This window comes from Orycteropus afer, unplaced genomic scaffold, assembly GCF_000298275.1.
Source record: "Orycteropus afer afer isolate SDZICR_OR568_19922 unplaced genomic scaffold, OryAfe1.0 scaffold00061, whole genome shotgun sequence".
NCBI lineage: Eukaryota > Metazoa > Chordata > Mammalia > Tubulidentata > Orycteropodidae > Orycteropus > Orycteropus afer.
Genome location: NW_006921648.1, coordinates 2,780,796 through 2,804,317, shown reverse-complemented (window position 1 = coordinate 2,804,317; position 23,522 = coordinate 2,780,796). Strand labels below are relative to the sequence as shown.

The 23,522-nt window shown below is 48.1% G+C and overlaps 1 pseudogene; it reads left to right on the top strand.

The window, feature by feature from the left end:
- Positions 1-2,516: 2,516 nt before the first annotated feature.
- Positions 2,517-23,522, top strand: part of LOC103196059 — a 59,768-nt pseudogene continuing 38,762 nt past the window's right edge.

The following is a 23,522-nucleotide window of genomic DNA, read 5'->3' as shown; positions in this document are numbered from 1 at the left end:
CTGTCCATCCCGCAGCCTAGAAATAACGTAGTTTCCGAAGATGAGTCTGTCTGAAGGCACAGTTCCAGGTAAGCAGCTTTGGATGGCGGTCTCAGGCCACATCCTGCCTAGAATCTGAACTGAGATGAGAACAAACTGTTTGCCTTTGCTAGATTTCTCGGCTCTGCTCTTTGTAAATTTGTTAATTCTAAGTAATTTTCAAATGCATCCAGTGAAGGAATGGACATTAAACGGTTCTCAAATCTCAATGCTTGACGCCTGGTGTTTCCTCATTGATGAGAGTAGTCGCCTGCAGGGCCGTGTGCCCTGCGCTTTGTGGCTGAAATAGAAAGGTTAGCGTTTTCTTCACATCACGCCTGGGGAAACGGGGCAACTGAACAAAGCCCGTCTGTGGACGTGTTTCTGTTTTCTGTCCGTGAGAATACTCGCTGTGGTTAATTTCGGTTCAGAAGCCTTTATTTTTGCAGGGAATTCTGAAAAATAGGATCAGGTGGCAGAACCAGTCCTGCTTGTGACAGTGCCCCAGTCAGGCCTTCCGGACGTCACCGCAGCATCTTGAGAGAAGGGGTTGACTGAGCAAATGAAGTAGGTTTTCTGAAAAGATGCTCCCTGACAGTCTGTCCCTGGAGTTACTGGGACGCCGGATCCTGGTGATTCCTGGTGTTTGGGGGCAGTCCGAGTCTGTTTAAAGTCACAGGGCTTCTTCCCGGAAAAACACCTGCCATCCTGTGCTTATCTTGAGGAATCCGTAAATGTCTTAGAGAGTTCACACCACCTCCTGATCTGAAGCCATACTAGGGATCTTCTAGGGCTCCATGGGGAGCCCCTGGGTGGTACAAACGGTTAACACTCGCCTGCTAACCAAGAGGTGGGTGGTTCGAATCCAGCTAGGAGCACCTTGAAGAAAGGCTTGGTGACCTACATCCGGAACATCAGCCGTGGAGAGCCCTGTGAGGCACGGTTCTACTCTGATGCGCACCAGGGCACCGTGAGTCAGAATTGACCTGGTGACAGCAGGGTAGGGTTCCCCGGACCTCGGGGCTCAGGGCCTCCTCCCCCAGAGCCTTGTGTGGTGAGGCACATACTCGGCACGGAGGTTCGCGTGGGGACTCTCCAGAAGGAAAGGAAGGCAGCGGCCCCGGCCATTGCATCTGGCGATGACACTGAGGACAACTCTGAGAAGGGCACAAGGCTGTGCTGCAGGCATCGCCAGGAACCTTCCAGAGCTTAGAGACTATCAGTCTTTGCTGCATCGAAGCCCTTGTAAGGACATGACTTTCTACAGGAAAAGGCACCCCAGGGGCTCCCAAGAATTTTTGCAACAGTCAAGAAGGCGGCCTCTCTTTTCTGTGATAACTCTCAGGGTCGTGATTTATGGTTTCTCTTTTCCCTGAAATCTTTTCCATGATTGTGTTTCTCCGGCTGTGGGGCTCTGCCACTGTGGCCGCCTGGAGTAGATCCCGAGCACCGGGAAGAGGGTGCTGCCTGCAGAGAACAGAAATGAAGGGAAGCAACTGAGCAAACGCACGCACACACGTGCGAAGCCGACGTCTTCCCCGCGTCTGTTTTCATACGGTCGTAAAAACAATTCTATTTTCTATTAAAAAAAAAAAAAACAACCTGCTGTCAAGTCCGATCCAACTCACAGCGACCCCCCTTGGGTTTCTGAGGCAATAACACTACAGAAGTAGATTGTCCAACCTTCCTTCCGAGGAGTGGGTTTGAACCTCCGGCCTTCTGGTTAGCAGTCAAATGCCTTAGGCACTATGCCATCACAGCCCCTTTGTTTTTTATAATGTGACTCCAAAGAGCTGACACTGAATAGTGGAGGAGTCTGAGTTTGGGGAATTCCCGTTTTCTTGCTGGACGAAAAGCTCTGGTGGTGGTGAAGTGCTGGTGAGTGGACACCGACTCCGTGTATGACAGCCTGTGGTGGCGGTGAAGTGGTGGCGAGGGGACCCTGACTCACAGTGACTCCGTGTATGACAGAACAGAACACTGCCTTCCTCGCGTTCGTTGCTGTTTGCATCGTTGCAGCCACTGTGTCAGTCCATCTCGGTGGGGGCCATCTTCTTTTTCACTGACCTACTTTACCGAACATGATGCTCTCCAGGGACTGGTCCATCCTGATGGTGTGTCTGAAACACGAGGAAGTCTTGCCCTCCCCACTCCTGAGGAATCTCCTGATGAAGGTGAAAGATGGCAGCCCTCAGAGTGGATCTCACCTCAACAGGACATAACAATCCTCCCAACTGGACCAATAAGCAGCATCACGGTGAGGAGAGAAGACTGACGCTCAGGAGGGAACTAGCTGCCTGGCTGAGACCTCATTCATCAACAGCAGTGAGCCTTCACTTCCGTTGGGCTCTCAAAGCCCTCTGGTGATCCAGTGAAAGTTGGGGGGCTTTTGTCCAGAAAACACGCCTGCAGATAGTCCCTCGCTTGGTGTGGCTTACGATCTCAGGAGTTTCTGGCACCAAATGCAGAACCTTTGATCCACGATAACCCAAGGAACGATGATGATGTGTAACTTTGGGTATCTCTGGATGAGGTTCCCCAGTGTTACTGGACCTTCCATCAGAAACTTGATTGAACAAGGTAATGCTGGTCATTTACGTATGCCTTTCTAATCAAAAGCATGTTTTAGGATTTGATGTCTGAGATGTCTTGAGTTCTCTAGGTACATCTGAAGAGCCAGTCAAAGAATTTTTCAGTATAAAATATACAGTCAAATTATTTCCAACAGAGAATTTAGCTGGTACTTACTGAGTACCTACTATGTGCCAAATACTGCCATTAGATGTATTGTTTAGGTGGTTAGATTTACTGCAATAGTTGAGAATGTTTAAAACACCAAGAGACAGCTATACTAGAAATACTTTTATTCCTGATGGTTTTGCTGTTGTGAAGTCCACTAGGAAACTGCAGGGAATGTCGACCTCTTCAGAGTCGCAGCATCCTTCCCCTTCCTGGCACACGGAAACTAGCTCCCTAGTATCAGTCTGTAACCCCCGGCAGAGCCTCTTCCTGTTCCTAGTCCTACAGAGTATTCTGATGAGCCTCTGAGGAATATTCAGAAAAAGTAACTTCCCCAGTATTGGTGTTGGTCCGCTGATGAGAGAAGAGCCCATTTCACTTAAGATGAGACCGTTTGAAAAGAATGCTCTCCTGCAGTGATTGGGGGCCAGCACAGGGGCAGAGCTCGGCTTGGATTGATTTGGGTGGTGAGGGCCTTTGAGGAATAGTACGAGCACCCGGTGAAGGGTTTCCTCTCGTTGAGGAGGGAGCTGATGGCTGGTCGAGTGGGTGCCACTGCAGCTCCGTCTCGGTTCTGTGCGTGTTACGAGGCAGAGGGGCCTGGCTTCGTACCATCTTCTGAGAGAATTGCGCTTCCTGTGTCTTCCTCTGACCTTCTTACCAAATAACATCCTTGCCCTCTAGCCTGGAAGGGAGGAGGACAGCGTCAGAAAGGGTGAACAGTGTCAGTAGTCTGGATGTGTCCATTTGTTGGGGTGTTCAAGGAAAAGAGAGTAAAATCAACTCCTGCTCTCTGCTTGGGGCTTCCCTGGACAGACATCCCAGGCCTGAGGCAATCCTCAGCTACTCTCCGCGCCACCATGTCATAGCCGCACAGCTTCCCAGCCTCCTGGGTCTCTCCCAGAACTGGGCCTGATGGGGACTGGCTAGTAGTGTCTCCTGCACGTTCATTCCTCTCCCGAGACATGCTTGCCTTCATCGAATCCCAGGATGCGTTCTGTTCTCTGCTCTACACAGGCCCCCATCCATTCCACCGTCATCCTTGACCTTCTAAAGAGGCTTCAGTGTCATCTGCACACGCGTGTGCGCACACACACATACACGCTCGCTTTCTTTGGGAATACAGATAAGCCTACGGCAGCAGTGTGATCGGATAGTTCAGTGATTGAGTGGAAGTTACTCTTCAGCCTGTGAATTTGCTTCTCATGTGTGGACATGCCTCTGCACATACGGTGGTGGTGGTTTGCTGCCCCCGAGTCAGCTCTCACTCACGGCAGCCTTACGTGTAACAGAGCAGAGCCTGACCTGGTCCTATGCATCCTCGCAGCCTTGCTGTGTTTGAGCCCATCGTTGCAGCCACACTGTGTCAGTCCAGCTCGTCGAGGGTCTTTTTCCTCACTGGCCCTCTCCTTTGCCAAGCAGTGATTGGTCCCTCCTGATAACACGTCCAAAGTAAGCAACACAGAGTCTCGCCACTCTCACTTCCAAGGAGTGTTCTGACCTGCTTCCTCCAAGATGAATTTGTTCCTCCTTCTGACCCCAAACCCACTGGCACTGGTGATTCCGACGCATAGTGACCCTGCAGGACAAAGTAGAAGTGCCCCATAGGGCTCCCAAGGCTGCCTCTTTCTGGAAGCAAACTGCCTCATCTTCCTCCTGTAGAGAGTCTGGTGAGTTCGAGCTGCCAAGCTTTGGGTTGCTTCAACCACTGTGCCACCAGAGCTGCTTATTCTCCTGGCAACCTGTGATATATTCAGTGTTCTTCCCTAACGCCACAATGCTCGTGTGTCTGCTCTTTATTCTTCCTGTGTGCTTGAGTGTGGACAACCAAGAAACTCAGAAGCCCTTAGCCTTCCCTTGCCTCGTGGTGCCTCGTTTGTAGTACACAGGCCCAGGTGTTTCCAGGTGTTTTTTCCGCACTCAACAGGTTCAGAGGGACCAAGCAGCTTGCCCTGGGTCAGCCTGGTGTGCGCCGTGATTCCCAGCTGCACGGTCCTTACGCAGAAGCAGGCGGCGCTGCAGGAGAGTAGTGGCGGGATGCAGGCACGCTGCCAGATCCGAATGATCTGATCTCTTGGCCGCCACCTGCCTTTTCCAGGAAAACAAAGGACCCAGGAAGTAGAGTGGGGCATTGTGCCTTATGTTGGAGATGAGCTATTGGTCCAGCAAGTGACCGACAAGGTAAAGTGCTTGTCCCGTGTATGCCCCCTTGTCGTAAATCCGTCAGTCTGAGCACAGTGCTCAGGCGTCCTTTCCCGGTGACGCTGAATGGTTGCTCGGTTTGAAGAAGGTCTCGGGATATTTTTGGTTTACGTTTCAAGATCGTCTCAGAGCAGTAGTTCCGGGGCTTTTCTAGCTTCCATGGCTCCAGAAGTCTAGAATCCATGAGAATTTGAAATTCTGTTCTGCATTGTTTGGTAATTTTGATTTGCAAAAATGAAACTTATTTTTCCTAAAAAGTAAAGACTGTTGGATATTGTTAAAGACACATCTAGAACGTTGACTTGGCACTGAAGATGAGGGCTGAGTATTGCCCATGGTCTCTTATTTCTATCATTCATAGCATGGTGAGTTACAGTTTCCAAAAATTACAAGACAGGACTTTCATAGGCTACTAAAGGGCCCAGGCTGCTGTGACACACAGACAATGGGTTGGTTGGTTTTGCTTTGCTTTTCCTTTTCAACTATTGAAGAATGACATTCATATGGACTTTGAGGAAGTGAAATCGATTACCTAACACCTAAGAAGACAGAAGGAGCTCTGCTGGCTTAGTGCCTAAGGCATTTGACTGATAACCAGAAGGCCAGTGGTTCGAACCCACCAGCAGTCCTCAGAAGGTAGATCAGGCAATCTACTTCTGCCTCTGAAACCCAAGGAGGGGTCACTATGAGTCAGATCCAACTCGACGGCATTGAGTTTGATTTGGGTTTTTTTGTTAAGAAGGCAAAGTGCAACTATTCGAAGAGAAGGGATTTGAGACAATTACCCTAAAAGTTATGATAAAAACATCTTTTTCCTGAAACATTTGAATTTGTGTCATGAATCGTGGATAAAAACCCAGCCAGCGCTGTCAATTCCAACTCACAGTGACCGTCTAGGACGGAGTGGAACTGCCCCCATGGGGTTTCCAAGGCTGTAAATCTTTTCTGTAGCAGACTGCCACATCTTTCTCCCATGGAGCGGCTGGTGGGTTCAAACCCTCAGCCTTCTGGTTAGCAGCTGAATGCTTTAACCACCGCACCACCAGAGCCCATTATCATCTGCTGGCAACCCAAATTCTTCACAAGAAGCCTCTTTAGATCCTTTTCAGCTCATTGCTTCCAAATTTCTCTGCTTCCTTATTAATTGTCCACACTGGGGGTGGAATTGCAGTAGGCTCAGACCACAGACTTTGAGACAAAAACCCTAACCCACTCTGGGGAACCAGCCACACATGTCACTGCTTTGTGATATTTACCAGCATTCTAGAAGCGTGTTCTGGAATGTCCCCAGCTGTTGGCTTCTGCCACGAGCACAAGTCCTCCCATATCTGTGTTCCTAGCAGTAGTCCTTGTCCATGGCCCTGCCAGTGCCCACGTGTCCATTCAGACACGCACTGGGCCAACCCAGTGGCATGGGTCAGACCAGGCCTGCCCTCCTCGATTTTCTCTGATGTGCAAGCACCAACGGTGATGGAGCCCTGGTGGCGCAACAGCCAAGCGCTCGGCTGCTAACCACAAGATGGGCAACTCGAACCCACTCAGAAGCTCCATTAGAGAGAGACCTGGTGACTTGCTCCCATAACGATGACAGCCTCCTAAACCCTAGGGGGCAGTTCTCCTCTGTGCTGTGGCGTCTCTGTGGGTCGGGCTCGACTCTGCAGCACCCAGCAACGATAGCGCCTGCCGTCTGGTGCCACCCCTCACTGCCTCTGTGGCTGGCTTGGCGGACAGTGATGGTTTCGTGCACTTTCCTGGGTCTGCCCTTCTTGCACTGGCCCCGTGTGAGTCACTCGACGCCCCTCGCTCTAGGGCACCATCAGGCCCAGAGAAGCCTGGGACAGCCACAGCCCTTCAGAAAATCACCTGCACACGCCTCCTGATTTTAGCCCCAGGAACCTTCTAGAGCCAGAGGCAGGTGAGCTGGAGTCCTGGGCCTGATCTGGGCTCAGAAGGGGTCTTCATCCCCCCACCCCTACTCTCCATCCCCTGGGCTGGCCAGGCAGCAGCAAGCCAGACCCTTGTGGCAGCACAGGACCCAGACCGAAGTCCTCACACCCCCACCAGTGCATCTTGGGCTTGCAAAGCTGCCCTTAGTCTTGGACTTGGGGGAGGGCAGGGCCAGAGCAGACCAGGCGACCAACGGCCAGAGCGCCGGGTCTCAAGGGCGTGCGGCTCACAGCTCTCTCCCCGGGAGCTTGGTCTCCAGGCTGCTCTCGCGCTCTGTGCCCCTCAAGGGCCACAGCCATGCCATAAACTGTCATGTGGGGGCTCTGGCGCACCCCCTCGCTCTACAGCTTTCATCCAAAGCTCTGACCACACACACTTGAGCACCAAGTGAGAACCCAAAGCTTCAAGGCGCCTGGAAAACAAAGCCTGCGTTGATGTCACGCTTCATAAAAGATAGTGTTTTAGGGTTTAGCCATCTCACATAACAGGATTATGAAATTCAGATGGCCCCTTCTCAGTCCCTGCAGTCGTCCTCGTACCACAGAGCACGCAAGTCACGGAGTGCCCGGGTAGCACGGTCCCCTCCCCTCGCTGTGCTTTGTCCCAGCGGCTTGTCCCAGCGTGACATTTTCATTGTTTAAATTGCTGTGACACCAGCTTGGAAAGCTGTAAATGGGGGAACAGCCTCTTGACCTATGCTTGGTTAAACGTTACGTCCAAAATCCAGTGTTTTCCACACAAGCAGTGGGTGGCTTCCTGCCCATGGGGGTTGCGTCTTGCTCGTCATGAAATAAATAGAAATCACCAAGAGCGTGAAGACTTTTCTTTCTTGAGAGTCATATATTTTCTAGAAATTGCTAGTTTTGCTTTCTGTTACCCCCTCATGTCAGACCTGAATGTTCCCAACACCTTCCCATCGTCTCTTCCATGAAACTCGAGTTTCATTTCCATTAAGGGGAGGGGACTGTGGCTCAGAAGACTAACGGTTAATGATTTTTTGAAAAGTAATTTAAAATTTAAAAATAAGGACCTACTGTCAACAAGCCAAACCGGGCAGAATCCTACCCATGGAACATTAAGCTGGATCTGTATCAAGATAAAGCCACACTGTCTTTAATTCCTTGCCACAGACTTTGTAATCTGCTGTAGATTAAAAGCTTTTATTGTATCAGAGAAAATCTCAGACTCCCAAGACGGAAAGACCATTTCAAAATAGTGTAATTAACACGAATCTGGTTGTTTGTTTGTTCTGGGCTCTGCATGATTTCAAGCGGAAAATGTGCTTCATGTAGATTATTTGCCAGGAAATTAATCATCTGCAAGGCTCCCGGATCCCTGTGCGGCGCGTCCCGGCTTCCATGGCACACGTGCGGTTGACGGGAGTGTGGGCCGGGCAGGTTGCAGACTGGTTGGCGCACTTCATCTGCGGGAGCCCAGGCTCAGGCTGCCGCTGCCCAGAGGATCGGGATTGTCCTCAGCCCTGATGCAGGCACTTCAGGGAAGAAAGGGCTGCCAGGAACCCGCAGCGTGGCTGCGAGACGCAGGGCCCCGGACGCCAGCCCCAGGGCTGGAGGAGTAGCCTGGGTGGTCTTTCTCCCTAGCGCCGAAAGGAAGCTGCAGCGTCTCTGTCAAGAAGCATTGAGGGTGCACAGCCTTGTGGGATCTTGGATGAACTTCCTGTGATTCGCTGCAAGTTTGTTCAATGCTGAGCTCACAGGTGGGGGCAACTTGAAATTTGTTGTCTTTGGACTGCTTGGAGCAAAAAGAAAAAAAAAGTCTTCATTTTTCCCATGATTTTTTTTTTTTTTCCAATCAGCAGTACAGATCCAAAGTAAGTATTTATTCACTGGCCCAATTTCCCAATTTTTTAACTTTAGCAACATGACTGCCAATTTCCTAGGGTTTAAGAATATGCTGGAAGGGAACCGACGGGCTTCGGTGTGCGGGAGTCCCACGGAGTTCTTTCCGTGTGCGGCTGGATCAGGTTTCCTGCGAGCGTGGTCTGTGTATAGAGTTCTTTGCTCCGGGTTTGACGTTTTTTAGCTGTTGCTGGGTCAGCAGGTGTGTCGAGCAGTCACCGACAACACAAAGATGCTGAGCCCTTCCTGTGAAGCAACTGGGCTGCTTTGTGTGTTTTAAATGCCGCCCAACTATTTAGAGAAATGCAGCCTGCTTGCACAGTGCTTAAGCACTCCGCTGCTAACTCAGCAGTTTGAACCCACCAGCCGCACAGCAGGAAAAAGATGTGGCAGTGTGCTCCCATAAAAAATGTCAGCCTTGGACACCCTGTGGGACAGTTTTACTCAGTCCTACAGGTCATTATGAGTTGGAATCAATAGCAACAGGTTGATTGTGACTGTCTTCCTTTCAGTTAAGGAGCCCTGGTGGGTGCAGTGGGTTAAGCGCTTGGCTGCTAACAGAAAGGTCAGTGGTTCAAACTCACCAACCACTCACTCCACAGGAGAAAGATGTGGCAGTCTGCTCTCAAAAAGAGCATAGCTTTAGAAACTCTGTGGAACAATTCTACCCTGCCCTCCAGGGTTGCTATGAGTCAGGATCACCTCGACATCAATGGATTTGTTGTTTTCTTTAGAAATAGAAAACTTAAATTCCTCATTTGTGTTTCGTTCCTGACAATATACACAGCACAGCACACGCCAACTGGACTCGTTGACACGGACAAGTTAGTGGCACTGATGAGGCTCTTTGAGCTGTTCTCACCCTCCTTTTCCCAGTTGTTCCTTCCCCGGTGACACAAAGACGCTGCCCCCAGGTTCCTGTCTGCCCTTCCGAGTCTGGCCCCGTGCTGATAGTTTAGGAAGAGAAAAGAGAAGGAGCTTTGGCGACATTACACATGCCCTGATGGCAACTCTGTTTCCGTCCACACTGGACAGTTGTTTACTTTCTTTTATCCCATCACCACGCTGGTATGAAAGCGTCTCCTTCACTAGAATTAGGCCGCAGGAGACCACTTGTAGTCGGTGGCTCTCCTGATGTTCAACAAGACCTGCCAGGTTGTTCCTTCATGCCTTCCTGCTGTGATTGGTCAACACATCTATTGAAAATAAATAAATGAACGTGAAATCGTTGCCCTCAAGTCAACTCTGAAGATGAGCCCATGCATTACAGAGCAGAACTGCTCCAGGGAGTTTGCTTGGCTGTAATCGATCTGGAAGCAGTTGCACCACTGGGTAAGTTTGAACCACCAACCTTTCAGTTAATAACTGAGCACAAACCACTTGCACCCCCCAGGGACCTTCCTGTCCATTATCACCTTGCAATTTAAGCAGCCAGCCTAATGAGCTGGTACCCAAACCTTCTGCCAACTTACAGTGATCCCCATTGGGTTTCCAAGGCTGTAAATCTTTACAGAACTGGATTGCCTCATGTTTCTCAGGCAGAGCAGCTGGTGGGTTTGAACCAGTGACCTTTTGGTTAGCAGCCAAATGCTTTAACCGCTGCCACCAGAGCACACAAGAAAATATCTTGTATAAATCAAACGCACTACTGTGGACTCAATTGCAACTCCCTAGAGGATAGTGACACTGCCCCCAGGGTTTCCAAGGCTGTCAGTCTTCATGGAAGCAAAACCCAAATCACATCCACTGCTGTGGCGTGGATTCTGACCCACAGCGCCCCTAGAGGACAGAGTGGAACTGCCCCACAGGGTTTCCAAGGCTGTTATCTTTATGGACGTGGATTGCCACGTCTTTCTCCCGAGGAGCAGCGGCTGGTGAGTGTGAATCGCCGACTTTATAATCAGCAGCCGAGCATTTAACCCCTGTGCCGCCAGGGCTCCTTGTATAATAAACCCTCACAGCCAAAGGAATCTGTGAGCAAACATTGAAACATGGGGATGGGGTGACCCAATTTCTTTAAAGGATATTTTCATTTTGATTTACAACTGGGAATTTTTTAGGGCTTTTCATTTTCTTCAATTAAGTTAGTCATTTTTATGCTTTTGTGAGGCAGGCATTTTAATTTCATGGCTTTCAAAAGTTTATGCGAACATAAAAACCGGATGTCAGTGAAATGCATTGGAATTCTCCATTATCTTGCGAGTTGGGTACCCATCTGCCTTGCATGTGGTTCCGGTGGGGGCTTACAGTGAGTCTCTCCATACCAGACATTTGCATATTTGTTACACATGCATATAAACACACATGCATCGAGCGCCAAGATGGGCTGTACACGAAGGCCTATCTGACGGATTTGAAGTCCCGTGAAGCAGCACCCCGTGCACCCCCACCCCAGGAGTGCATGTGTCTGTTGGTGTGCTTAGGGGCCTGGACCTGGAAACAGCCCTCCCAGTCCAGCGCGTGTCACCGCGTCTCTGTCGGCTCCCCCTTGCACTGGCAATAAACCTGAGAAAAGCTTCCAGAACGAAAATAAGACCGTTCACGTTTAAAGGAAGTGTTGGCAGGCAGCCAGAGTCTTCAAGAACGCAAACTAATTTTGCTCTTGTTTTTCTGCCAACGAATCCCTACGCTCCCAGCCCCGTGCACGGCCAGGGCCTGAGGGGTGATTCGGCTCATGTCGGCTGCTCAGAAACGGCAGGAAACCCTTGGCTGGGAAGGTGACGGATCGCTAGCTAAACGAACTTCCTCTGCTCCGCAACAAACGGGTTTCCTCCACAGCCGGGGGTGCTAAGCTCACACGGAGAACATAGCCGACTCAGTAAACTCCTCCGAAATCTGGTTCTACCTGTCTTTCCTCCCCGGTAAGGACCTCCGGGGAGCTCTGGTAGCATAGTGCCTAAGGCACTTGACTGCTAACCAGACGGCTGGAGGTTCAAACCCACCAGCCACTCCTCGGAAGGAAGGTTGGGCAATCCTACTTCCGTAGTGATACTGCCTCGGAAACCCAAGGAGGGGTCGCCATGAGTCGGGCCGACTCCACGGCAAATAACAACAACAAGGACCTCCGGTGGTGTAGTGGTTAACAGCACTCCGCTGCTAGCAAAAGGTCGGTGAGGGAGAAAGATGAGGCCTTCTACGTTGGTGACTGGCAGCCTTGGAGACCCTCTGGGGCAGTTCTGCTCTCTCCTGAAGGGTGGCTTTGAGTCGGAATTGACTGGATAGCAGTGGGTTTTCTTCCCCACTTAGGGGTGACCCTTCACCCAAAATAATAACAGTAATAGTAAAATTGAAACAAAAATAAATAAAAAAGCAAATGCCTTCAGTGCTATTAAAGTGATTTTTTAAAAAAAGAAATGCGTGTTGTAGACCACATTTGAAGAGCACGTTTCCCACCTTCTGGTGACAGACAGGCCAGCGTTGTCAGCCAGCGAGTCAGCTTCCCCATGAGGTTTTAAACTAAACAATGAGAAGTATGATGCAGTTCCTCTGTAGAAGGGAGGAGGCCAGCCAACCACCCTTCGGATTCAGAATAATGTGAAGGAGGTAGACAGAGGCATCCTGCTGAAACGAAGAACAAATGACTAGTTTGGGGCCAAACGGGGCTTGGAGAAGAGTCAAGATGCCCCATGCACGCTCCCCCCGGGCCTCCCTGAAGGAGGTGGTGGAGGGTGAGGCTCTGGGAGTCCCTTGCTAAACGATCCTTAAGAAGACTGGCCTCTGACCCAGGAGACCCTGGGAGGGGGCATCAGAGAGAGGGGTGCCTGGGGCTTAGGGAGACCTGTGCGGGCATCCGGAGAAATGTGCTTCTCTGAGCAAAGGCTGGTGGGATCTTCAACCAGAAGACCCTGGGGGTCACGAAGAAGAGAGAACAGAACCTCCATCATCCTTCGCAAAAGGGATGCTACCTCCCGTGAGCCGTGTGGTGGGGTGTTCTTCCGCCCAAAGAGAAGGCATGGAAGCAAAGGGCCCAGGGCACTCTGGGAAGAAGTCGGTTCTCCCTACCAGGTCAGAAGCTGTTGAGAGTTGAGGTCACTAGGAGTTGCCTGTGCTTCAGGAGAACCCTCAGAAATCAGGTCCACAAGGGCAGAGCACCACCACAGCAACAGATAGTTCAGTGGGGGGGTCCTGGAATGTTCAGAAACATGCAAAATGGCGTTCTAAGACGCTGTCAATGAGCTCAGACCCTACTATCCCCATTCTTCTGCCTGCTGACCAGAAACAGCCATACTCTTGGGAAGCCTGGGGCTTGGGCCGGGGAGTGGCCTCAGGAGCACGGCCAGGGTAGGAGGAAGGGGTTGATGAATCACGCGTGGGTTCACCACCGTTCAAAGCCTCAAACTACGAACAGCCAGGCAGCTGCTCCACAGCTGGAGCAGAGAATTGTCTTGGCCAGAGGCGGGCGGGGCACTGGAGGAGGGAGACTTAAGAGAGCAGGGCTGGGCGGAGAGGGAGGCTACGGGGGCACGGAGCCACCTTCCTCCCTTGCAGCTGTGACACGGAGCACCCTCGGGAGTGCAGGAGGAATCCTGGACAGCCCTGGAGACATCACAGGGGACGGCATGTTTCACCTCCTCGTGCCTCACCTCCTCATGACCGGAGCCCACGTCAGGCACAAGACTGGACAAGAGACGGACACTGTACCACCACGGCTGGGGGCTCACACTGCACGTTGCTGTGTTTTTCATATATATATATATATATATTTTTTTTTTTTTTTTTTTAAACTTTCTGGGCTTTTTTGAAGTGCACACAACAGGATGAATGTTTACAAATTTGTACACTTATGTAACTATTGAAAATGAAATGGAATGCTTGGAGATCGGTATCCTAGCTGTCAGGGAGCTGAAATGGACTGGTACTGGCCATTTTGAATCAGATAGTCATATGGTCTGCTATGCCAGGGATGACAAGTTGAAGAGGTGCAGCATCCCATTCTTCACCAAAAAGAACATTTCAAGATCTCTCCTGAGGTACAGTGCCCTGTGGTAGGATTATATCCATAGGCCTACAAAATAGACCGGTTAATAAATATTATTGAAAGTTATGGACCAACCACTAATGCCAAAGATGAAAATGATGAAGACTGTTAACAACTGCTGCACTCTGAAATTGATCAAATATGCAACCAGGATGCATTGATAATTACTGTGATTGACATGGAAAAGTTGGAAACAGAAAAAAGATCGGCGACTGTGACCTTTGTGATAGAAATGCCGCCAGAGTTCACATCATAGAATTTTGCGAAAACAACCATCTATTCATTGGAAGTACCTTTTCTCAACAACATAAATGGTGTCTGTGCATGTGGCCTACATGGACCTCATGAGGTGGGATACGCAGGAAGGAAATGGGTGACATCTGTGCAAGAGACCATGGAGAAGCTCAATACCTCAGTCAGAACAAGGCAGGGGCCAGTTGAGGAACAGACCATCAGTTGTTCACATCAAGTTCAGTTTGGAGCTGAAGGAAGTGAAAACAAGTCCACAAGAGCCAAAGTGTGAACTTGAGTATATCCTATCTGAATTTAGAGACCATCTCAAGTAAATTTCACTCATTGAACACTAATGACTGAAGACCAGACAAGTTGTGGGATGACGTCAAGGACGGCATACATGATGAAAGCGGAAGGTAATTAAAAAGAGAAAAGACTAACATGGAAGCCAGAAGAGACTCTGAAACTTGGTGTTGAATGGAGAGTAGCTAAAGCAAATAGAAGAAAGGATATAGTAAAAGAGCTGAACAGAAGATTTCAGAAGGTGGCTCAGGAAGACAAAGAGAAGTATTAAACTGAAATATGCAAAGACTTGGAGTTAGAAAACAAAAGGGAAGAACATGCTCAGCATAGCTCAGGCTGAAGGAACTGAAGAAAAATTCAAGCCTCAAGTTGCCATACTGAAGGGTTCTGTGGACACAATATTGAATGAGGTAGGAAGCATTGAAAGGAGATGGAAGGAACAGACCGTCCATGAAGAACTGGTTGATGTTCAGTCACTTCCGGAGGTGGCCTCTGATCCAGAACTGATGGTACTGAAGAGAGGTCCAGGCTGCACTGAAAGCATTAGCAAAACACGAGGCTTCAGAAGCTGACAGAGTCCCAGCTGAGATGGTTCACAAAGGAGTCAACATTGGAAGTGTTCAATTGTTCATGCCAAAAATCTGGAAGGCAGCCGCCTGGCCATCTAACCAGATGAGGTCTGTATTTGTGGATATTTGTGGATCTGGTGATTTGTTGGATCACCAGAGAGAGGCGATCCAACAGAATGTGGATATTATCAAACAATATCATTAATATCATGCACAAGTAAGATTTTGCTAAAGATCATTCAAAAACAGTTGCAGCAGTACATTGACAGGGAACTGCCAGAAATTCCAGCCAGATTGAGAAGAGGATGAGGAACTAGGGGTATTGTTGCTGATGTCAGATGGATCTTGGCTGAAAGCAGAGCCTACCAGAAAGACTGTGTTTTATTGACTGTGAAAGGCATTCGACTGTGTGGATCATAACTAGTTACAGATAACTTTACAAAGAAGGGGAATTCACACACAATGTATTCAAATTCACAGAACATTGTACATAGGAAGGCGCTCTGGTGGTGTAATGCCTAGGGCATTTGACTGCTAACCAGAAGGCTGGCAGTTCAAATCCACCAGCCACTCCTCAGGGAAGATTGGCCAATCTACTGCCATAGAGATACTGCCTCACAAACCCAAGGGTGACTGAGTCGAATAGACTCAATGGCAGTAAGTTTAGTTTAGGGTTTTTTTTTTTTTTTTTTTCGGTTTTGGTACATAGTCTAAGAGTCATAAGGCATTCAAACAGAACAAAGGGATACTGCATGGTTTAAAATCAGGAAGGGTGTGCATCAGGGTTGTATCCTTTCACTACTTACTCAATCTGTATAATCAACAGATAGCCTGAGAAGGTGCACTATATGAAGAACACAGCATCGGGGTTGTAGGACTCATTGACAACCTGTGATATGCACATGGTGCAACCTTGCAGCTGAAAGTGAAGAAGACTTGAAGCATTTACTGATGAAGATCAAAGGCTATAGCCTTCGGTATGGATTATTCTTCAACATAATGGGAACAACTGGACCAATAAGCAACATCATGATAAACAAAGAAAAGGATCTCATTTTACTTGGATTCACAATCAACACTCATGGAAACATCAGTCAAGAAATCAAACACGTATTGCACTGGAAAAAACTGCTGGAAAAGACATCTTTAAGGTGTTGAAAAGTAGCCAGCAGTTGTAGCTGCACCGTTGGGTTCTCCTGGTCTAAGGGCAGTGGAGGCTGTGGGTCACGTCCATTAGTCCTTTGGACGAATTGTGTCCTTGTGTTGATTTTCTTCATTCTTCTTTTCTCTGGATGGGGTGAGACCCATAGTTGCGTCTTAGATAGCCATTCACTAGCTTTTAAGACCCCGTCACTATCCTCTGAGTGGGACCATAGAAAGTCCTGGACAGAATGGGGAGAAAAATGTAAAACAAAATGCAAAATCATTGGGGAAAAAAAAAAAAAAAAAAACTACCAGCCCTACCGGCCTAATAGAGACTGATGTGACCAGTGAGAATATGGCCCTTAGACACGCGTCAAACCTGGAAGTGAACCCACCTTGCAGCCAAACAACAGAGCCCTTTGAGGTGAATAATAACAAGCATGAGGAGCGTACTTCTCAGAACAGTCAGCTATATGAGACTATAAGGGCAGCATTTGCCCCAAAACAAAGCTCAGGAAGCAGGATGGGACATGAAAGAAGGACAAATGGACAGGAGGAACCCAGGGAGGAAGTGGAAAGAGTGGTGTTCCATTGAGGGAATTGCAACTAATGTTACAAAACAAAATGTGTATGAACTGTTGAATGGGAACTAATTTGCTCTGTAAACTTTCACCCAAACCACAATCAATAAACAAAATCTTGAAAAGTGAAAATGTTACTTTGAGGAGCCAGGTGCGCCTGACCCAAGTCTCTCTTTCAGTCACCTCATGTGCATGCAAAAGCTGGACAGTGACTAAGGAAGACGGAAGAACTGACGCCTCTGGCTCACAGTGCTGACGATGATGCCGACTAATGGGTTTGGGAAGAAGTGCAGCAAGCGTGCTCCTGAGAAGCCAGTCTGACGAGGCTTCGTCTCACCTGCTTCGGACACGGCATCAGGAGGGACCAGTCTCTGGAGAAGGACAGCATGCCTGGTAAAGCCGGTGATCCGTGAGAAAGAGGATGACCTTCCACAAGATGGACTGACACAGCGGCTGCAGCAGTGGGCTCAAACCCAGCAAAGATTGGGGGAATGATGCAGGACCGGGCAGTGGTTCGTTCTGTTGTACGAAGGGTCACTATGAGTCAGAACTGACTAACAGCAACAACATGTAACGATCGTCCAGATCAAGATAGTAGACGTTTCTAGGACCTCAGTAGACTCCTTCATGCCCCTCCACCCAAGGGTGACTACTATTTTGATTTCTCCAATACAGTGGGTTTCTCTTTATATATGACATTTCTGGCCTTGGGTTTTTAATGGTGTCGAAGCTCATTGGAGCTGAGGACTGTCCTGGTTGGAAGCTTCCCTGACTGAGGAAATTGATCCTGTCCTACATTGTTCCTAGTACTTCCAAACTGGTTCTGATCCCAAGTTATAGCCAGTTACTTCCCTAATAAAACCCATGGCTGTGAGTATACTCTGTGACTTCTGTGTGGCCATTGCAAAGAATTATCGAACCCAGCAGAGAAGTAGAGAATGCTTTTGGGGGTGAGGATGGGGGTGGAGGGGGACTGGTGTCAGAAATGATGAAGATGTTGGATTGTGGAGGTGTGTCTGACCTCCATCTCATAGGAATCAGCTTGGGGCTGACCTTGATTCTCATCCCTCCTCTTGATGTTAGATGAAGTCTGATGGTATGAGATTACAATCTCTATCGTAGATTACTTTTTCCTTTTTAACTTTCATCCATGGAGTCATACAGCAAGTACTGGTGGTGGCTGGCTTCTTTCATTCATCAGTGTCCCTACGATATTCCTCCACATGGTGTGTAGCAGGAGTTTGTTCTTTTTAATGGCTGTGTTGTATTCCACTGTATGCTAAGACCATAATTTATTCATCCATTCTCCTGGTGAGGGTCAGTTGGGTTGCTTCCACTTGGAGCTTTTGCTTATAATACTGCTACGAGCATTCTTGTCAGCGTTGGCTCGTTTCAAAGTCGGTCTGGAAATGGTGGTGGGAGTCTGAGCTGGTGGAACCTCTGCAGAGAGCAGTTTTGTAAGAGCCGTCAAAGTGAGAAAAACACATGCCCTTCTGGAAACTTGTTCCACAGATCTGCTCACACATGGAAAATATCTTACCACAAGACTCTCTATTACAGCATTTATTTGTAAAAGCTAAATTTTGGAAGTGACCGAAATGTCCATCAATAAATGTTGATCCATCCACAGAGTAGAATACAATGCAGCCATAAAATGGGATGAGAAGGGTCAGTCCTGGTGTGGCGTAATCCTTGAGTTATGTTAGGAGACAGCAAAGCAAGATGCAGGAGAGTTGATGTAGTTTGCAACCATGTGTATGAAATGAGGGAGGGGCAATATAAGTATAAATATATTGCTTATATTTGCATGGTTTTATACTCTAGGAGCATAGTGAGAAAAATTGGTAATAGTTGCTTATGAGGAACATAATCGAGAGGGATGGGGGGAGATATTTTTAGTATGTATTCCTTTTGCTAATTGAGTTAAGCCGTATGAATGCACTAGCTATTTACAAATTAAATTTATTGTGTAGATAGATAGATATAAAAACACCAAATTGTATCTATTGAGAGAGCAAATCTGTGATATGTAAATTATATCTCAGGAAAAAATGTGAGTCAGTTCTGACTCATAGCAATTTCATTGGGTTCCGAGGCAGTAAATCTTTATGAAAGTAGATTGTGCCGTCTTCCCTCTTTGGAGTGGGTTTGAACTGCCAACCTTCTGGTTAGCAGTTAGGTGTCTTAGGCACTGTGCCACCCGGGCTCCCATAAAGTTTTCAAGGGCTGATTTTTCACAAGTAGATCACCAGACCTTTCTTCTGAGATGTCTCTGTGTGGACTCGAACCTACAACCTTTTGGTTAGTAGCCAAGTGCTTGACCATTTGTGCCACCCAGGAACTCCAAGAAAAGACTTCAATTTAAAAAAAAAAAAAAAAAGTGTAGGCTAAAGGGAAGGTAGAGTTTTATCCTTGCCTGCTGTTGGATGGGAACACCAGACTCAAGCAGGAGAGCCAATGTAGGCATTTTCAAGGGCCACTGGCAGCCCAGCCTGTGGTCCTCCAGCAACTATCTGCCTCTGGCACTTCATTCATTTATTCAGCCTTCAAGTAGACAGTACCTTCCTGTCATCATGAGTCATGATGACAGCAGGAAGACGTTCGACACAGCAAAGGTGGGAGCCATCACAGGCGATGGAGACCTGGTGACTGGCCTCAGGAGACGTCAGCAGTCAGCTCTGACTTTGGGACCCTGTCTCTGCCCCCACCCCTCACAGCTCCCTTCATGCTGCCTTAGAGCTTTTAGGACTAGTAGGACCAGGGTTACCTCCAAAGGTTCTGGTGGGACTTGCCTACGTGTGACTGCAGCCCTGCTTCCCTGGTCCTGGTTTCCTCGAGGGCCCAAGTCGTGGTTCCCGTACAGCAGCACTGTCTCCATCCAGAACCAGAAACTGCCCCCCAGGCTCTGGCCAGAGAAGATTTTGTGGCACTGCCCAAGTGGTTCACATCACACCCAGTACTGAGCACAAATTACTACTTGCTCAATTGAAATGTGCTTCTTACGGGGGCATAACCTCTCAGGGTGATGGATTCCTAGCACTCCAACATCCTCCCTGCAACCAGAATATTAATTCTAGAAAAATGTTTTAAAACTCAGTAAAAGGCACAGAGTCACATTTCACAGATTCTGAAGCACGGAAGGCACCGGGAAGCCAAGTCCAGTCCGAGAACTAAACCACTTCCGTCTGTGCCTCAGGGATCGGAAAACCCATCTGTCTCCAGAGCTGGGGGCAGGAGCTGGGTCCTCCACTTCTTCAGCACGGCGAGGACCCCACGGCCCACCTCTCAGGAAGGTCGAAGCCAGGTCTGCCTCAGGAAACAGCTATCCCCTGCTACTCCACTTCCTTGGAAGGAGGCCAGGAGTAAGCCTGTGGCTTAAATCCCTTCACGTCCAAGCACATTCCTCACTGTTCGCGTGGACACGGTTGACGCCAGTACGAAAGCTCACAGCAGAAAAGAATCTTCATGGTTTCTTCAGAGAAAGCTGGCTGATGCTTGGGAACGTTCTTGCCCCACTGCCACCCCTGGCACTTTCTCCAGTCAGTGAGGACCGAGGCAGGTGGGCAGAAGTTCTCCAAGCTGTCAACCTGCAGCCAGTGCCCTAGAACATGAGCAGGTTACTTTGGCCCTTGTGGATACCTGGCCTTTGTGTCTTGGGAGGTGAGACCAACAAACAACGAGGCTAAACTTTTGGACAACAGGAAAATGAACAGGGGATAGGATAACACCCTGCTTCTTTACTGCAAGTTAGCCAGTGTGTGATAGACTAAAAAGAACAGACTGAGAACACTTCCCAGCCGTGTCTGAACCAATGCAGTTGACCTTTCTGCCCTCTGTCCCTCCGCTTAACTGCCTCCAGAACTGTTTCTAAGAGCTGATCACATTTAAAGAAAGATGCAAACTGGAAGTCCCTAGACCTCGGGCCCATGGTCACAAGGGACATCAAGCTCAATTGGCATAACATACTACACAAAAACACTGTTCCACATCCTACTTCGGCGAGTAGCAGCTGACATCTTAAAAGCTTGCAAGTGGCCATCTAGATGCAACGATGGGTCTTTCCTTGTCCAGAGCAAAGAAGAATGAAGAAAACCAGAGATGCAGGGCAACAATTAGTCCAAGGGACTGGGAGACCATGCAGTCCTCAGCCTGTATGACCATGAGAGCAGCTACCACAGACAACTACTCGAAGGAGGATCTATGTAGGAGATCCTGGGTAGAGTGGGAAAACAATGTGGAACAAAACTCAAATTTATTAAAAAAAAAAAAAAAAGGCAGGTTCGCTGGTCTGATAGAGCCTGTAAAAACCCTGAGACTGCGGCCCCTAGCTGCCCTCCAGATCTGGAATTGAATTCACTCCTTTGGCTTCCAGCCAAATGAAAGACCAGTATATGGGCTGAAGATTTCCATCAGGTAGATACATGAGAGAACAGAAGGGCAGTGTGTGCATAGGGAGACTGCTCCAGGGGCGGGAGTGCATGGGAGGGAAGGACACAGGGAAGAGGTAACTATGGGGAGGAAGTGGGAAGAGAGCTGTTGCATTGTGGGGAATTGCAGTCAATGTCATGAGACAAAATGGGTATGAACTGCTGTATGGAAAATGAATTTGCTCTGTAAACTTTTACCCAAATCACAATAAAAATTAAAAAACTTAAGACTGTAGACCAAATCTCTCCTATGGCTTCATTTGGTTTGGCCCATTGGCACTTTTTAAAGTTTTGAATTTTAGACATGGTACGGGCACTCTAATCTGGCAGTGACCTTATCACTTGTTTTTGTCACTTATTTAAATAACTACCTGGACCCTATCAATCTGGGGGTGGGCCCATTTGTTGACTCTGGGAGGAGATCCCGGCTTGGAATCGCCTGTCACTCTTCAGCCCGCGCTTGCCTTGCTGACTGGTCTGCCCCTGCTCCGACAGCTGCTTCTGGCTCTGGAGGGAGGATCAGGGCCTGCACTTTGGAGGGTGGAGCATAAAGTCTACTATGAGAAGCTGCTCCACTTAAGGCCCCAGGGCTAGATTCAAAACCCTGCTCCACCGTTTACAATGGGATCTTGGGCGAGTTAGCCAGATGCTCTTTACATTGGGAATAATCAAGCCAGTTAAGTGATATCACATACATTCCTGAACTACCTGGCACACAGTAGATGCCCAAACGTTAATTTCCTTTATTGCCTCTTTTTTTCCCAAAATGAAAATAGCTTTATTCTTACTCCTGCTTAAAACATAAACATTCATCATAAAAACATTCTTCTCAGACATGATCTCATTCAAAGAAACCAAGTTTTTAAAAGAACATAATCCCACCATTTAGAGAAAACCATTTATCATTTTGAAATATACATTTTCACATGTTGTTCTCCACCGGGGTGATTTTGCCCCCTACCAGACAGGGAGAGGAAAAGAACCCACCAAAGACAGGACGCCACTGGAAGAAGCCAGGGCCGACGGCCCCAATTCAGGTAAGGAGAGGGAGGGAAAGAACCCACCCAAGGCAAGAAGGCACCAGGAGAAGACAGGGCCGACAGCTGGAACAGGTGGGAAAGCCAGGGAGCAGGCAGAGAGGTTTGGAACAGCTAAGGAGACAAACTTGTCTGTCAGTTTGTCCTGCTGTGGTGGCTTGCATGTTGCTATGAGGCTGGAGGCTGTGCCACCGGTATTTCAAACACCAGCAGGTTGCCCATGGTGGACAGGTTTCAGCAGAGCTTCCAGACAGAGACTGGCTCGGAAGAAGGAAATGACCATCCACTTCACAAAGAATTGGCCAGGGAAAACCTTATGAATAGCAGAGAAACACTGTTACATTACTGGACAACTTTATGAATAAACCTGAAACATTGTTTGACACAGTGCCAGCAGATGAGCCCCTCAGGTTGGAAGGCACTCAAAATACAACTGGGAAAGAGCTGCCTCGTCAGAGTAGAGCCGACCTTAGTCATAGGGATAAAGTAAAGCTTTCAGGACCTCCATTTGCTGATGTGGCATGACTCAAACTGAGGAGAAACAGCTGCAAACATCCATTAATAATCAGAACATGAAATATATGAATTATAAATCTAGGAAGATTGGAAGTATCAAAAATGAAATGAAACTCATAAAGATTGATATCCTAGGCATTAGTGAGCTGAAATGGACTGACTGGTTTTGGCCATTTTGAATCAGACAATCATATGATCTTCTATGCCAGGAATGGAAATTTGAAGAGGAATGGCATGGCATTCATCATTGCAAAGAATGTTTCAAGATGTATCCTGAACTACAATGTTGTCAGTGATAGGATAATATCTATATGCCTACAAGGAAAGCCAGTTAATACTACTGTTATTCATATTTATGCACCAACTGCTAAACCCAAAGATGAGAAAATTGAACATTTTTACCAACTTCTGCAGTCTGAAATTGACTGAACATGCAATCAAGATGTGCTGATTATCACTGATGATTGGAATGCAAAAGTTGGAAACGAAGAATCACCAGTAGTTGGAAAATTTGGCGTTGGTGATAAAAATAATGCTGGAGATCACATGATAGAATTTTGCAAGACCAATGACTTACTCACTGCAAGTACCTTTTTCAACAACACAAACAGTGGCTATACACGTGGACTTCACCAGATGGAGTACACAAGAATCAGATTGACTACATCTGTGGCAGGAGGAGATGGAAAAGCTCAATATCTTCAGCCAAAACAAGGCCAGGAGTTGATTGTGGAACAAACTACCAACTGCTCACATGCAAGTTCAAGTTGAAGTTAAAGACAATTAAAAGAAGTCCATGAGAGCCAAAATATGACCTTGAATATATCCCTCCTGGATTTAGAGACCATCTAAAGAATCGATTTGATGCCTTGAACACCAGTGACCGAAAACCAGAAGAATTGTGGGATGACATCAAGAACATCATCCATGAAGAAAGCAAAAGGTCATTAAAAAGACAGGAAAGGAAAA